The sequence below is a fragment of the Hoplias malabaricus genome, chromosome 16, assembly GCF_029633855.1.
Source record: "Hoplias malabaricus isolate fHopMal1 chromosome 16, fHopMal1.hap1, whole genome shotgun sequence".
NCBI classification, from domain to species: domain Eukaryota; kingdom Metazoa; phylum Chordata; class Actinopteri; order Characiformes; family Erythrinidae; genus Hoplias; species Hoplias malabaricus.
Window position 1 is genome coordinate 24,347,086 of NC_089815.1, and position 14,159 is coordinate 24,361,244.

Sequence of the window (14,159 nt, forward strand, 5' to 3'; positions counted from 1 at the left end):
GACTGACAGACAGGAGGAAGCATAATGGTCAGTGAGTTAAATTAAGCGGTTTCTGCTACCAGTAACACTGACTGCGGTTTGCATAGTAACGCCTACATTCTCTACAGAAAAACAGCATGAATGCTGTAGTGCTGAAGTAATAGTTCAGGAAGGATTTTACCCAATTTTAGTCCAAGCAAACAGCACAGTACAAAATAATTTTATAAGTAACACATTTAAGCCTGTATTGTTTACAAATTTTTGCTTTTTTCCCTGAATCTAATTAGTCCAAGCAATATATATATATCAGGATGTATGCTGCACCAATCAGAACACTCCGGGATGAGTGGGAGTGGCTTTTGCGATGCAGAACTAATCATACCACAAAACAACAATTCTTCACCTCACCTATGCTTTTGTCATCAAATCCTCACAGAAATGTTTAACAACTCTAAGGAATTCCCAGGAGTGTACAAGCATCTGTGGCCTTAACGTTAGAGAGACGAGCTTGAGACTGGAGAGTTATTTGGTTCAATTCCTAGGACCGGGAGGTAAAATTAATCCATAGCTGAAGTGCCCTTGAGCATAACACCTAACCCCCAAACTGCTCCCCAGTTGCTGAGGCTGCCAGTCTGCTGTTCTCTGTGTGTGTGTGTGTGTGTGTGTGTGTGTGCTTAATACCCCCAGTGTGCATTACTCAAAAATTGCTCACCTGTTCGTGTTTGTGTGTTCACTTCCATGGATAAATACAGAGAATCTCACTCCACAAACTAGTGCACCACAGCTGTAACAAAGTAGGCTTCTTTACATCAGACTTGTTTACATCAGATGCAGAAATGATTTTCACATTTTTCTTTTTGGCCACAGGTGTCCCTTTTAAGACCATAACAAACACACATTCAGTCAGGTGTCCGTACTTTTGACTGATAGAGCAGTTACAGCATGACATATTTGTGGTTCTGGCCGCAGAGAAAGAAAGGAAATAAACACAGTTGCAGGTGCTTGTGGCTAACATCAGGCATGAAGAGGACAATATGAGGCAACTGGCCTGCAATGGCATTTATGTACAGAGGAAAACATCACCCAACCAAAACAGCTCAGGCATTTCCCTGAAAGAACCCCAGCCCACCCCTCCTTCCCAAGACCTTATTCCCCTCTCTGCTGCCAGGTCTGTTTCGAGGTAGAGAGGAACACGTGTGATTAAGGGGAAACCCAGCAGTAACAGAAAATACCAACAACTCAGCCGGCCTCTCCTGCTTAAGTTCAGCTCACTGTGCTCCTGCCACAAAAAAACATGACCCACTTCTGATGCAACCCTCTGAGAAACAGCACTGGAGAAGGAACAAAACAAGACCAGATTGCAGGGGGACCATAAGCAGGGAGGTGTATGCTCTGTGTTTATGAAGCTACACCATTTACACCATGTGCAGAACGAGGCCTACCATTGTCTTGCTGAAATAACCATAGACTTTCCAGGAATATTTGTCAACATGGCGGCACCATATATCTTTCTAGAATCCCAATATACTCCTCCACATCAACAATACTGATCACCGGTCACCTCATAACATGACAGATGTTGCCTTTTGCACTTTTGACCGATGGCAGCCTTGATCGTCCCATTCATCTTTGGTCACAGTGAACTCAACGTCCAAAAATGACGTACCACAGCTCAAATTTCCCACATGTCTTATGGACCATATGAAATGAGCTTGGGCCACAAAATCTTAGCAGTGTTTCTGTATAAATTAGATGTATGGCACTTTCTGGCTATATTTATCACAAGAGCATGAATGCAGGTCAATCATGCAATGCAGTCTGAGGGCTCAAAGGTTATTCAGCATTCAGTGTCTTCCGGCCATGCCCTACACAGAATAAGACTTTTCAAAATATTATGTACAGCAGATGGTGAAAGACCTCATTTCTTTACAATTTTCCTTTGACAATTGTTTATTTATTTATTCATTATTAATTCTCTTATGAAGGTAGGCCAAAGTGATGAGGCATGGCCAATCTTGTCTTGCAAAGTCAAAGCCTTTAGTGGATACCCCTTTTATAACATTTACATTCACCTACTTATAATGTAATATTAATGGAGGTTAAATATATACTTTCTTCACTTTTGTTTTGATTTTGTTTTATTGCATTTTACAAAATCCCAGATTTAAAATATTTTTTAAATGATGTAGCAATTAGCCAACTAAGCATTCACATTCTTCTTTGAATGTTCATAGTTCTGTACATAACTGTTGTCCTTGTTAGAAAACTAACCCTTGGAGCCGTTGGAGAAACGTACATAATTTTAAGATTTTTTTTTTAATTGAAACGTTTTATTTTTTTTTTGAATGCGCAGCGACTTTTAATGCGGTTCATATCAGAATAAAAGATCAAAAGAATGTAAAATAGATTGAAAGGTCAGAATTTGCTCTTTTAACAGGAAGTTGACTATGGTGATAAATAATACATCCTTTTGTTATTGCCTGCAAAAACAGCCTGGTAATGGGGTTGTTTATTGCATTAAACACTTTGAGCAGCGGTTCAATTAAGATCAGTTCAGATAAATATCAGCCACATTTTTGATTTTTTGCACCTAATAAAATCTTTAAATATACCTTATCAACTCTTATAATTTTTTATTGAGCAGTATATTAAAGAGCCCATATAGGTTTAGTGTATTATGTATACAAACTATTTTTATTATAAAAAAAAATCAATATTAGATATATATAATATGAGGTGCTACAAAGACTACAACATTATTATCCAGAGGTTCCAGAACCAATCAGAGACAGCAGGAGGTGCTGTTGGAGAAGCGCTGACTCATGCAGGCACAGTGTAGAGTGAAGTTCATGTTTTTCAGTGACTCAGCACCGTTTTCCCCAGGTGATGAAACATGCTAGCAACAGGCTAGCTCCTTCCAACAAGGCAGTGGAGTGCTGGAACTTTTGACCTCCTTGTAAACACACCACCAGTTTTCAAAGGAAAACAACACCACAGATCAAATATCACAGCAACGTTAAGAAAAAATCTGCATGAAGAACAGCCAGACATGAAATGTTTTAAAGACACCTACTTATCCGATTTTTTTTCCTTTCTTAATTCAAGGCTACTCATAAGATGCTTTACCCTGCTTTGTTACGGAGACAGCTTCTATTCCTCAGTAAAGGATTTACACTACTTTTGGAATTTCTGTGTGGATTTATTTGCATTCAGCCTTGTGAACTTTAGTGAAGTCAGGTATAGATTAGTTCTGGATCACAGCCACAACGCCAACCCTGACACACAGGAAAACACTGTTCTACTGTTCCACAGTCCAGTGCTGGGGGGCTTTATACCCCTCTATCCAACATGTGGCATTGAGCATTTAAATCTTTATCTTAGGTCCCACTGCTCAAAATCATCTCACATTGTTTTTGGAAATTCCACGCAGATCATACAAACTGCTGATCTGTCTCTGTGTTGTGCATTTGTGTCCCTTAAAGAAGCTGAGTTCACGTTTTATAAGTTGTATCTACATACATCAGACCACACAGTGGCCAATCCCAGCTCCAACGTAAACGTGCATGCAACATGACTATTTGTTGTTGGCTTCAAGTTATTGTCTGACTGGGGTAAAAATAGCTTCTTGGTAAAATCACTCTCACTAAATAGGAGACAGTTTTCCAGACAGCAAAGAGGAAAACAACACTCATCAGTATGTTGGGAATCTAGACAGTAGCAAGACGTCTAGCCTTCCTGGCCCATTGGTTTCCTGCGCAGCCCGTCTCAGACAGGACCCCGAAAAGTGTCTGGCCACCTCGTGAGTCAGTCTGCTGGTGAACTGATGTAAGAAGGCAGGAATTCACCTCAGCCTCAGCCTGTCTTGGCCCAAAGCCCTGCCCTGGGAAGACTAAACAACACAGGAGAGGGAACTGCTGTTTGGTAGTGTTCTACCACCATCTGCTGGTGGCTCTGAGAGTGGACCCATGTACCCACATTGTAAATAATGAAACAAGGCAGTTTGCCTTGGCTTTCAGGTTTAAATTTATGTTTAAAATATTAATTTAACTTATCTAAATCATAACGGTTTGTTGTTAACAAAGTGCTTCTCTGAGCTGAATAAATCTAGTTCAATCGCCTTTTACCACAAGGTACTTTATTAGTTAGGGGGACCAGACGTCCTATTTTACCCGGACATGTCCTCTTTTTTAGACTTAAAGAAACGTCCGGGATTTTGTTTTTCTAGAGCTTACATAGAATTTTCGAGAAGTTTCGTTCACAAATTAGTCCCGCCCTCCCCTACTCCGATTGGTTCGCTTGAGTGAGAAGGGGGCGTGGTGAAGTAGCCTAAAATCTTCTGATTGGACGGTCTGACAGTAGAGCTACCGTGATTGGTCAATAATCTTCTCTGTAAACATTTAATTGGTCAGTCTGCACGTCAGTAGTCGTCCACTCCCCCCAACCCCCCAGAAAGACGTTTCCAAACTCCACATTTACATGCCGTTCTGTACCAAAATTTTATATTTCATTTGTTTCATGTTTTTTTCCCTCCTTCTCTTTATCTCAGAAAATGAAACATGCTGTTTAGTGTGTGTTTAATACTGAAATATATAAATGATATCTGCACACATTGTCCTGTATTTCTCAATCTGTGCTGAAGCACTCCTTATAACTTGGACAGGGCTACATTGCTGTATAGGAATATGTACATTGGTGTGATGTGCTTTTTATGGACGTCAAAATACAATGAACCTTTTAAAAAAGAATTTATTTTTACAAAGAACAGTATAGGTACTGTTCTTTGACATTCATTCATTTATTGCTTTTCTGTAACTACTTTTTCTTGTTCAAGGGTGGGTCTGGATCCTAACACCTGAATCGCTGTGTGCAAAGAGGGAACACACCCTGGACAAGGTGCCAGTCCGTCACAGGGCACCTCACACTCCTTCAATCACTCACTCACACACTCACACCTATAGACACTTTTGAACAGACAGTCCACCACCCAAGATGTTTATTTGGACTGTGGGAGGAAAATGAAGCACCCTAAGGAATCCCAAGCAGACATGGAGAACACAGCTCTCTGCACAGGCTGTGACCTGAGGTGAGGTTAGAAGTCACAGCCCAAAGCCTCTGAAGTTGCTTGACCGTCATGCCACCATGCGGCCTGGACAATAATTTAATTGTAGTATTGCTGTTTTTATTTTACAGTATCCTTTATTATTTATTTTGCATTTATTTTTTACTTGTATTTAGTCGTAATGTCTATTGTTTTTATTAGTGAATTTATGTTGACACTTTGACTAAGAGATATTATACTGTATTTGTGAATTTACAGAATTTGACAAGTAAATAAAACCATTGAAAGGTACTAAAGGCATGAAAGTGATTCATCTATTAAAAGGTATTATATGTTCCATTGCATCTGAAATATAAAATTATATTTAATCAACAAGAGCAATAGGTGTAGCTCATGCTTTGCCAGTTTGAGGCTGTATGCCAATATCTCCCTTATGGGAAGAAAATGACTCTATTCAGGGTTCTCTGTGGGCTCAGTGGGATGAGACGCAGTGGTGAGTCATCACTGTGACACACTCAGCAGAGAGAGAGAGAGAGAGAGAGAGAGAGAGAGAGAGAGAGAGAAAGAGGAAGAATAATGATGTTTCTATGAGGCTTGTGGGCACCTTATATTTCTATCAATCTTCTACCATCTGCATGGCCTGAAAACAGCAGGTCAGGTGGTGTTTCCCAGCCAGGTTTGGGGCAGTCCTGCAGGGACGTAGGTGGCACAAGATGTTCCAGAATTTACATTGGTGTAAAACCCACAGATGACCACAATAAAAAAAAATAAAATAAAAAAAAACCCACACACACACAAACACTCATAGTACACAAACAGATAAGCAGGTTGACCAATTGGGCCTTAGACATTGCTCTTTCATCAGTCAATCAGATTTTCACAAACATGCCTCATAACCAATCAATAGGCCTGTTTTGTTGGCTGTGTGGGTGGGTCTTTGGAAGAGATTTCTGGGCCTCTGAGTTGTATTACTGCTCATGATGTCACCCAGCTACCACTGAACATTGCACAATGCACACACACGGCTGCAGCAACAGATCAATAGCATGTGTGGGCCCTGGCCCGAGTAGGAGATGTCCCCAACACACAGCAAAGCATGACTGCGCAATTAACCGTGTGTTTAGTTCACTGGATTGTTTGCTGGGTGAAACGTGCAGGTGGCTGAAAACATTAGTGAGGTGTACCGACCGTACGTAGCAAATATTAGCTGTACGCACTACAGCTAATGGAGAAGGCGGTAAGTGCAGTTTTAACAGTTTAGAACAAGGTTCTACATATTGAAAATAATGTATTTAAAAATGCAATGGTGAATCAATATGTAACGTAGTCTGCACACACACTATATACAAACCTGAACATCTATTGTTTACAACAACGGAAAACTATTAGGCCAGTAGTCCCGTGTCTTATGTGTCATTCACCAAACATTTTCAGTATAAGCACTATTAAATATCCTAACATTTTTTCTAAATCTAGGATTATATTTTCCAGACATGACTCTGTCTGTTGAGCTCACTAAAGGGATTATGTAATATGCCTCAACTAAGAGTATCGCACTTGTTGAATTGATGGTTTGGGCAAGAATCAAACCAAATCTTCCTGCTTAATGTAGTCAAAACATGTAATATGTCTGAACTTGTTTCTTTTGAGTTTGACTACAGCTGGAAGGCTAATGTAGCTAACAAATTACAAACGTCTCCCAACCATATGGCACTATGTACACAGCAATCATCACATATTTGCCTCAGACTAAATTAAAGTTTGTCCTCCACTAGTGATGTTAAGTTTGCAACATGTTTACAGCACATAAGCAAAGTATCTGAGATCACATGCAGATTGAATACAGGGATAGGTAAACTTTCATTTATTGAAAGCCACTAGAAAGACTCCCAGCTGATGTATGGAGTTAGACAAAATTGCATAAATTATATTTAACCCTAACGTTGTGTTCTCAGTTCTGCAACCTAAAAACACAGAGTGATTACATGTTGTTCATTTGTGTCGTCATGTGTACAGAGAGTAAAATCACAGCAGTGGCCAAAGTTCAGTTTCCAGGAGGGGTTCCCTTGAGAGCAAGGAACATGGCGCTTGTTTGTTCTGTTTTAGGACCAGTGTCAAAAAAGGGCTGCTCGCCACCAATCAACAGAGACATAGAAGGAGTTTCCTTTGCAGAGGAGGTGTGAATCCCTTTGTGGGGAAAAAGACAGAGTAAATGAGATTTTCCAGACCCACCCCTCTGTTTAGAGTGGAGCCAATAACCAGCCCAGCTGCAGTTATGTGCTTTACTGTGGCTTTTCTAAACCAACCTGTCCTTTGAGAAGGTCTGTACAGCAAAGATACATGGTGATATTGTGACAGATCAGGTTGGGTACACATTCTTCCACGAACAGATTGCTCACTAACAAGTTTCCTTTTGCCATTATGTCAGTGACGTTAAATGCTGATCAAGGTCTTTGCAGCACAACAGAGTGTTCATAGGCTAATGATTTGAGTGACATTAGTTTTGTTTTTTAAAGTCAACATCATAGGATTGTCCAGTTTATAAAAATGCCTGCACAATTCCGTACAAATTGTTGCTGCTCTTAAAGGTGACAAAAATTCACTTTTTCCAATGTTAAAATATTCCTAACAAAACAAACACTGAAGTTGTTCATGTACTGCTTCACAAAACTTACAAAAGGCTTCTCAGGGGCTCTTTGAAGCACAGAAAGCATGTAGAAGTATTCAGCTTTTCTTCCTCTTCAAAAGCTAAGGAAAGCTCCCATTACCCGAGGGCAAAACCCCACAGATGCTTGGTGCAGGTATGGGACTCCTGCTTGTATAATAAATGGGACTCTCTAATTTGTAGTGTGGATTTAAGAGATGTACACAGAGTTACTTCAAAGAAAGGCATCAGCTTTGTAAAGCAGGAGATCTCATAAAACAGATTACTGTCACTGTTTTCCCTCCCAAATAAGTTGTTAGCATTTGGGCATTTATCCAGTACATTCTACAGCTCCCACAACACACATGCCAAAGGATATAAGGCCATGACTTATCTCCTGTACCAGAAAAACTCCTATGACGTCCACAAGAGCCTCTGAGGGACGTAGGAAAACAACACATCACATGACTGCTGGTCAATGCTGCTGACCTGCATAATATATTACCACTTCATAGAAATCCATGACAGTCAACCCTAACCCCTAGTCTAATGCCTATATGTAAAGAAACTGGTTAGATTATTTGCCGAACCTCATTTTATATTAAATGTATAAGAAGGGACAGTAAATATTGTAAACTTTTTTTGTGCAGATGACATAATAAAAATTAGGGTCCTTATAAAGTCATAATTATTAAGTTTCACGTAGTTTCTGGTTAATCGCATGGCCCTTTCCATGGGAAGTAGGGCAAGGGATTAGCAACAGGCTAGAACACTCTGACGCTGGTTTAAGCTAGCACCTTCGAGAATAACAAGCAGCACAACTGAGCACATAAACAAATTAAAGAGCATGCATTCCTACACATACACACGCATGGCATAAAGACCTACTTATACGTAATGAAGAAAGGCTGCAAATCACTAGCACGTAGCAATTCACTAGCCATGAATTAGTCGGCAGATGGAATAAGATGTAAGATAAAGACATTTCAGTGCTTCTTAATATTGCACTGAAACAATGAATCTGTAGCTAAGCAGCAATAGCTAGTGTCCACAAATTAGCATCATGTTAATGCACATCTAAAAGGTCAGGCATTGTAAACATTGCTGAAAGAAAGTTACATAGCAGCAATCTTGATTCCTGTATTTTGTCATCTTTTAATAAGGACATATTTAAGTCATACTTCAATCAAATTATTCTATTACATGATTCAATATAGTAAAGCCAAAGTCAACTAGTGGTCATAATCTTCCAATACATGCTAGCTACATTAGCCATGTAGCTCTAGAGCTAAACTAAAGAAGCAAATGTTGAATATCAACTATTATTTATCATTATTTATCATTATTATTTATCGACTACTATTATCATACATTTGAGAAAATAATGGTGTTAATTGAATTTTTGCCTATTACTGATATTTTGCCTATAACTTTTGCTTATGATCAAGCAGCAAGACAAAGCAGGCCTAGGAACCATCAGGAAAGTGTGACAGCTGGTTCTGTTCACTGTCTCTATAATCACTGGCAAAAACATAAAACCTAGAAAGAGACTCCAGTACACTGGCCAGATGAACAGAAGCTGGAGATCACAGCAGTGGGCAAGCTAAGGTGCACAGCAGCTGCTAGTCATCAGTGTCCTCATTAGCCTCTTTATACGAGCCTGCTCTGGGTTTTCGTTGTACATCCCCAACACCACCACTTCACGGCTGGGAATGATCAGCAATGGGAAAACACAATAGCAAGAGCGTAGAAATGACGCAAAGTACATCTCCAATGCGATGAGGGGGGAGTGTGAGAGAACGATCGCTGAGAGGAGGAGTGCTACAGACGCAATCGGGCCTGACTGCCAGAGCCTACTCCTTCGGCGGAGACGAGGGCTAGTGTTTTCAAGCCTGACAAAGCTGCTATTGTGTGTTCAGTACCATTAGTCAGACAATGACCAGGCACATGCTACAGAATAAGGCTGTCGCACATGGTGTCACTAGTGTGCTTGATTATTTGACGCGTCCTAGAATGCAATGCCATGTTCCAGGTCTACTTACTGACAAGACGTGCCACTTTATTAGACACATTGTTGGTACATGTTGTAGTGAACAGGTGGCTTATTTTTTCATGCACTATTTGTTGTAGTCATCCTCTAGCATTTCATCAGCGGTCAGTTTTTGACCACATGGTTAGGATTTTCTTTGGTTTGTGGAGTATTCACAACACACCAGCACCACTGAGGTGAGTAAAAACCTCAGTAATGCTGCTGTAAATGATATATCAGCCCAACACACACCATGCTGTCACCACTGTATCACCCAAGTAGAAATCTACAGAGATCAAAAGATTCAGGAAACATGGATTCATGTTTGTAAATGCCAAGGCCAAAAACCACATCTTTCCAGTGATGGACTAGCTGGAATAGCAAGGACTTGTCGACAGTGAATCATGGTTCACTTGGAAAGGCACGAATATGGTAGTTATTTTTTCAGGTGTAACTAAGAAACTGCTTTAGTTTCATCAAATCTATGGAAAAAGCCATGAACTAGCTATCATGACTGAGCAAGGCCTTTTTCATGCTTTGTTTTTCTCACTATTGCAGGAATCCTCTGCATAGCCTTTTCCATGTGACGTTCTGCTTGCGTCATCTGGCCCTGCTCACCCTGGATCAGTGTGCACTGTAAGGAACAGACCTCTTTAAACCTTCATTATTTACTTTCACTGTCATTCATTGGTCAGAAATATTTACTGGCCTGTTTTCTAGCCAACATATACAAACAAGGGACGCTGCAGACGGGAATGTATTGCATTTGCAGTAGCCGGCGTTACATTGTTGAAGACTGCATGCTTATGGTGGGAACACAAAGGGTACCTTTGTCCTGTGTGGAATACAAAATAATGAAGAATATATATTCTTCATGTACAGACTAAATCCAAATAACGTTTTTGACCACCAAGGACTGACCAGACAACATATATTTTTGTCAGTAAACTTATTTAAAATCCTCTCGTTCCAATTCAAAGAAAATGTCGGCTAATATTAAAATGTAGGAATGTTAAACCGTTTTGTTTAACAAGGACAAACACAGTCACGGATTCAAAGGACCACTCCATTACTTCTTGTGTGCTAATGGCACCCCCTTGTGTAGAATCATCTGACTGCTAAACGTAATGAGTGAGTGATTTAGAACCCATACAAAGTGTCGGATAAGTGAAAATAACAGTAGCATCTATCATCAAACTGGAGCCTTTATTTGTGTTTATTGTGTGGATAATTATAATAGCTTTTTCTCCAAAAATTGACATCCTATAATTAGCAGTGGCCGTCAGACCGTTTAACTGCTTAAAGAGTATTCATTCAAAATTATACACTTATTCATGCCATGTCATTGCTTTCAAAAGGTGAAAAGTGGGAAAAATATTCACTTCATCTTTAATAAGTAGATAATTGCATTTCGGGTAAAGCCCCTGAATCTTCTACAGTCATGTGCTGCTGTTGTCATGTGCTTCAGGATGAGTCACTGAGCCTCACAGCATAAAGCACCAACGAGCCAAATGGACCAGGCAGGCTTGGACACACAATGGTCTAGAAAGGACAGACTGCTGAAAACCAGTCAAAATTAGGAGGAGGGGATAAGAGGTTCAGTTGTGCATCGCTGATTGGACAGATCAGAAAAGCAGATAATTATAATCACAAAGCGGAGGACATTAGTCGGAAGCTGTAGATATGGTTCTTGCGAACAGGAAGTACATAAATAAGAATGAGCAGTGCCAAGGCCTATGAAAACAGATTGTAAATAGCTCTCTGCTCTGAACACTGTAAAAGGCAGACTTAGAGTCCTCGTTTACAAAGAATTGCTCAATCACACTCACAGTCACGGTAATCCAAAATATCCATGTGCAATTCAAATAAGCTGCACTAGGTCTGGTTAAAAAAAGATTTGGGCTGCTATTGCTCACAAATATCGATTTATTATTATTATTATTATTATTATTATTATTATTATTGCTAATGCATTTCTGAACTTTGAAAACACTGATTTACTTAATTGCTAGTTTAATAATAAAATGTATAACAATGAATTTGACATTTCCAACTACTAGCTACTGGCTAAAACAGGTTTTCTCTTCATTTCCTATTCAGGGTCAATAAACAAACTGTCTGCTTAAGTGTGTTAGAACACAATTAACAGATTCTTTAAGAATAATATGCAGAGTATTCGCTACATGACGACTGATGACTGTAGGTTCCGAGGTCACATAACAACAATAAAAGTGCAGAGAGTTAGATACAGTGCTGTAGTTGTGGCCTGTCTCTCTCAAACTAAGCCTGATAGAGGGCTCTTGCTCTGGGTGAAAGCCATGGAAGCTTAATCCAATTACAGGTTCACAGACCTGCTGTGTCATTCTGTCTAGCTGCCAGACCAACAAGTCTTTGCCTGTCCAAAATTTCACACCTGACCCAGACCTGAATGTAAAGTCTATCCAGGTCACATGCAGAGGCCTATTTCCCCCCAAAGTTAGCCGCAATAAAATGAATCAGTTAACAACACTGGATGAAGAATTATGTGTTAAAGTATTAACAGAGACAAATGAGCAAATGTATGGTTATCTAAGGCAGACCTCAAATGATCATTTTTAGTGTTTTTGCATGAGATTCGGTAATGCTAAATACAGGCTAATGCACAATGTTGCACTGTATTCTCCTCATGGGGAGGTTTCACAATACCACTGGGAGATTTCACCATATCAGGATGCACTTCAACTACATCTGCCTGATTTTCACTCTTGAAGTCCTCATGATGTTATAGGATGCTATGTTTATGTTGATTATTTACAAGCACTTGTGACACCCATTTAATCTGTACCATTGTAGCATTTGAAAATAAAAACAGTGTCTGCATTTAAGGCTTTACTCGTTGAAATATTCCCACCCTTCTTGGTTTATCGAGGGACTGATTTACAGACTTGTTTATTGGTAACACCCATGCAGGGTTCAGTCAAGACCATGTACTTGGAGCAACAGAAGTGTAAAAGATCACATAAAATTATTATGGATTTGTGATGGTGATAATGAATCACAGGCCTTCATAGGCCTGATGCTTAATGTGAAGGCATAACAAAGCTGATGTAATATTGATCACTGATTAACTAACATGTGTTTTGTTTTGAGAGAAGCACGGTGGCGCATCAGGTAGCGTGCTCCCGGTGCTCCGGTTTTCTCCCACAGTCCAAAAACACACGTTGCTAGGTGGATTGGTGACTCAAAAAAAAGTGACCATTGATGTGTGTGTGTGTGTGTTGCCCTGTGAAGGACTGGCCCCCCTCCAGGGTGTTTTCCTGCCTTGCGCCCAATGATTCCAGGTAGGCTCTGGACCCACCGTAACCCTGAATTGGATAAGCGGTTACAGATAATGGATGTTTTGTTTTGGACACTGGTATGCTGGTTATCCAGCATGACCCTACTTGGTGATCAGCTAAATCAGCATCAAATTAACATTAACCAGTTTAGACCAGCATGTAATTCATGGTTTTGTTAACTGTGTGTAGGCCTTTACAGTCCTAGGCTTGTCAACTTTCCTGCTCTTAGCTAACACCAATGAATTCAGAAAAATCACTAAAAGATAAGAGATATACAGGAAGAGGAATAGAGTGAATGAGAAATGGAACTGTATGTCTCACACCGTGTCCGAAATTGTGGCCAATTCACTACATAGTGGACTATTTGGGGGTTCTGCCATTTTGTAGTAGTGTCCGAAAACATAGAGGGCAATTTAAACAATCCCACAATGCACTGCAAATAGTAGCGTAAAACTCATGTACACTAAGATATCAGATTACCCAGTTGTTTGCAAAAACGCACATGAGGTAGTGTCCGAAATCATTCACTGCCCTCCTGAATCGTGTTCCCTATAATAGTGAACTCTATAGTGAATAATATAGGGAATAGTAAATAGGGAGCCATTTCGGACACAGGGTCAGACCGCACCGTCCATAGGTTTTTTGCTGCTGTTGCATGAAGCAACAGTGCCACTTAGTGGACAAAATAGGCACATTCCTGATTTGGGTACTTATAGTAAAAATTGATACATTTGTCAGTATTTTATCATTATGAAGATTACATTTAATCCGACTTTAACATATTACAGCAAGTAAATATTTAATTTGTAATATTCTTATATACACTATAAAAACGAGTGCACAGTTCCACTGGGATATTTCCACAATCTAAACCTTTTCTTTAGTCAGTTTAAGATTATAATTAGATTATAAAACATAATCTATGATGAGTTTAGGTGTCAAATATTCAAATAACCTCCACACGGTTCTCCCCTAAGGACCGTAAAACTGTTATTTGTTTGTTTGATTGACTGTTGTTTTTTTAATAAAATAAATTTTTATAAAATGTTATTCAATTAATCCCATTTGATGTCACATATCAAGTGCACACATACCTGTATCAGTAGGCTTATTAAATACTAGTGCATCCGC